Source organism: Procambarus clarkii, chromosome 8 (assembly GCF_040958095.1).
Source record: "Procambarus clarkii isolate CNS0578487 chromosome 8, FALCON_Pclarkii_2.0, whole genome shotgun sequence".
Lineage (NCBI taxonomy): Eukaryota > Metazoa > Arthropoda > Malacostraca > Decapoda > Cambaridae > Procambarus > Procambarus clarkii.
Window position 1 is genome coordinate 8884157 of NC_091157.1, and position 4244 is coordinate 8888400.

Below are 4244 nucleotides of genomic sequence, written 5' to 3' on the forward strand. Positions count from 1 at the left end.
GTGTCCCTAACCTGCATACCATGCAAGCTGATGGAGAAGATTGTGCGAAAAAAACTACTGGAGCATCTGGAGCGAAGGAACTTTGTAACACAGCATCAACATGGGTTCAGGGATGGCAGGTCCTGCCTCACAGGGTTACTTGAATTCTACGACCAGGCAACAAAAATAAGGCAAGAAAGAGAAGGGTGGGCAGACTGCATATTTTTGGATTGTCAGAAAGCCTTTGATACAGTGCCACACAAGAGTCTAGTGCGAAAGTTGGAGATGCAGGCTGGAGTGAGAGGGAAGGTACTCCGGTGGATAGAGGAGTACCTAAGCAACAGGAGACAACGAGTCTGAGGGGTGAGGTCTCAGATTGGCGAGACGTCACAAGTGGAGTCCCGCAGGGGTCAGTCCTTGGACCTATACTGTTTCTGGTATATGTAAATGATCTCCCAGAGGGTATAGATTCGTTCCTCTCAATGTTTGCCGACAATGCAAAAATTATGAGGAGGATTGAAACAGAGGATGATAGGAGGCTACAAGATGACCTGGATAGACTGAGTGAATGGTCCAACAAATGGCTGTTGAAGTTCAACCCGAGTAAATGCAAAGTAATGAAACTAGGCAGTGGAAACAGGTGGCCAGGCACAGGATACAGAATAGGAGATGAAGTACTTAATGAAACAGACAGAGAGAAAGATCTAGGAGTTGATATCACACCAAACCTGTCTCCTGAAGCCCACATAAAGAGAATAACGTCTGCGGCATATGCGAGGCTGGCTAACATCAGAACGGCGTTCAGGAACCTGTGTAAGGAATCATTCAGAATCTTGTACACCACATATGTAAGACCAATCCTGGAGTATGCGGCCCCAGCATGGAGCCCGTACCTTGTCAAGCACAAGACGAAGCTGGAAAAAGTCCAAAGGTATGCTATTAGACTAGTCCCAGAACTAAGAGGCATGAGTTATGAGGAAAGGCTGCGGGAAATGCACCTTACGGCACTGGAAGACAGAAGAGTAAGGGAGGACATGATCACAACCTACAAAATCCTCAGGGGAATCGACCAGGTAAACAAGGATGAACTATTCAACACTGGTGGGACGCGAACAAGGGGACACAGGTGGAAGCTGAGTACCCAAATGAGCCACAGAGACATTAGAAAGAACTTTTTCAGTGTCAGAGTAGTTAGTAAATGGAATGCATTAGGAAGTGATGTGGTGGAGGCTGACTCCATACACAGTTTCAAATGTAGATATGATAGAGCCCAATAGGCTCAGGAATCTGTACACCAGTTGATTGACGGTTGAGAGGCGGGACCAAAGAGCCAGAGCTCAACCCCCGCAAGCACAATTAGGTGAGTACAATTAGGTGAGTACACACACACACACACACACACACACACACACACACACACACACACACACACACACACACATTCGTGTGTGTGACACACAAACACATAATCTTCACACCATATACCCACACATTCTCTCATATCTTCCCTGTCACTATAACCATTTCCACTACACACTGTCTTCACCGTAATCAAAAGTTTTTGCCCCGGACGCAACTCTGTCCAATCTGTCATCTGATTACACCAATATTTCCCATGTTACATAACTGATTCATTACACAGTAAATCTTTGGTACAGGTAAGGTATATCATCTGTTTACAGTATTCAGATCGTATTTTCAGCATATTTCAACTTGTTTCCAAACCTGGCGTCGGAAGTCAGTCAATATGGATCGGGTTTACAATAATGTGTTCAAGGGAAAGCACGTTTTCCCTTTCACGAACTTGACACATGAATTTTGAGAAAGTGGCTAAATACGAATGTAACCAAGGCGTATTCTTTTCATAATAACACCCCATTGCCGAATTCTTTAAACTAATAGTCCCATATATAAATTATTCGTCGCGGTATTCAACATAATGTTTAATGACACAGTTTTCGGGTCTTTGTTACTGCTACGTTAGTAAGATTTTCATCAGATATTAGTTTTAAGCATTATCTGTCACTGCTAATGACAGATGTTCACCCTATATTGATTTATACTCCTGGCAGGCTACAGGATGTGTTTGCAAGTATGTCAACAGAATCATGTTTTAGAAATCAATATTTGATGGTATCCAAAGATTTGATGTGAAAGATTTTGATTACAAATCTTTTTTCTTTATCAGCTAAAACATTCGCACGAAAATCACTGACAATTTTTATGTTGATTCCATGCCATTCACTCTGCAGGTCAAGGTATATAATTCCAGCACCTTTATCTTTTACACAAATTTAGTGGCAAGGTATATACCTACATGTTTCGGTTAGTAACTAGTCTATTTACTAATACACTTCAAAGATATATATATATACGAGAGAAGATTGTTTAAATATATTGCATGCACCTCCGGTACATCTTCCGTCTTCTATTGAGCTATCAGGATAGATCTTATACACGTCGTCACCTAATGGTAACTTTTCTCACTCTGAACTGTTTTAATAACGTCGCGTGCACACTGTCATGTGTGCACACTGTCATGTGTGCATTTATGAACTATACCGATATATCCCAGTTGTCCCACGGATGAATTGAGTTGGGTATATATTTAATATTCTGATAGAGTTGACTAGCTTTAAAACCAAAATACGTAACCAAATATTCCTCCCTATTTACTGGACCTCATGTGAGTACAGCATATTGTATAGCTTTGCTTGACATTTCGTATGTTGTCGATATATACTCTGTGCCCTCAAGCCGTAAACTGTGCTAATAGACAAAAAAAAAGTCTTGACTTAAAGTAGATCATCTTAAATCGACTTTCAGAGTGACTGGTTTCGTGGACTTTAAAGTCTCAAGAATGACAAGCATAGCTTCATTTTGCAAAGTTTCAAGAGATTTTACCTCTTTGTGTACAGTATGAGATTTAGAGCATCACAGTCAATCACAGAGCGGATTAATGAAATGTAAGACATTCTAGCAAGTCTCACGTTAATTCCATGATTGACACCAACAAGTCAATCTAATCCCTGCTAATCCCTTCTAATCCCTTCCTAAGAGTCGTCTCTTGAGAGAAGAAAGGTATCTTGAGTCCAGTGTTGGAAGTACTTGGCCAAACACGGCTGCACCTGGCACTGTAAGCACCGTTATCAACCTCAATCACTGTCATCAAAGATAGAAATATATCGTTGCTCTTTATCTATCATTCTATTGCTGGAAATTCCTGTCATGTCACCAGAGCCTTGCATATTGGTGACCGAGTCTGTTATGGAGACAAAATATCTCTTTATTCTGTGTACTGGTAAGGCAACTTTATTTCCCCCTCTCATCCCTGTGTCAAATTTTTATTATAGTTTAAAGAAATTAGCTTTACAGTCCAAATTTTCGCAATTTGAGTTCGAAGAGTGATTATGTTCCTCTCAAGCTCAACAATTATTTTCTGACAATTATTTGAATTATTATTTTCTCACATGTCTTGGTTATTTATTTCATGATGTTTATTTTGTTTAAATCATGGAAGTTGGACTTTCTTTATGAAAAAAGAACTTTGGCTTCATCTTTCTCACAGAAGTCAGGGCAATCTGGTACACACTGAAACTAAATCCCTGTTAAATTCTCGCTTCAGAACAGAAACGTTTTAGAGCGTTTTATTTCACCTGATGCCGCTGTTCACTTATCATTAATTAGTATAGTTACCCCTGGAATTAAGCAAATGTTATGGGATGGCCAGCAGTAGGCCTAGTGGAGAACTCGATAGGCCTAATAGGATTCTTATCTCCGACAATGGGAGTTTATCTTGAGATGATTTCGGGGCTTAGTGTCCCCGCTGCCCGGTCCTCGACCAGGCCTCCACTCCCAGGAAGCAGCCCGTGACAGCTAACTCCCAGGTACCTATATACTGCTAGGTAACAGGGGCATCAGGGTGAAAGAAACTCTGCCCATTGTTTCTCGTCGGCGCCCGGGATAGAACCCGGGACCATAGGATCACGCGTCTAGTGTTCTGTCCGCTCAGCCACCGGCTCCCCTGGGAGATCAGATCCATTTTGTCCGTAGTTTCATAGTTGAAGGAATTGATTCCAGTTGAGTAGAGTGATTGAGAGAATGTTGGTCGTTGATAGTATTTACGCTTCTGTCGTGGCCCACTCGCCTGTGGGTGCTTGCTTCATGCACGGGGTCGAATCTCCTTATTGGAAAATAACGGAGAATTAACGCGGTGAATAACGTTTTCCGAAATTTTATCCGGCCTCATACTGTGCGTTCGCCTA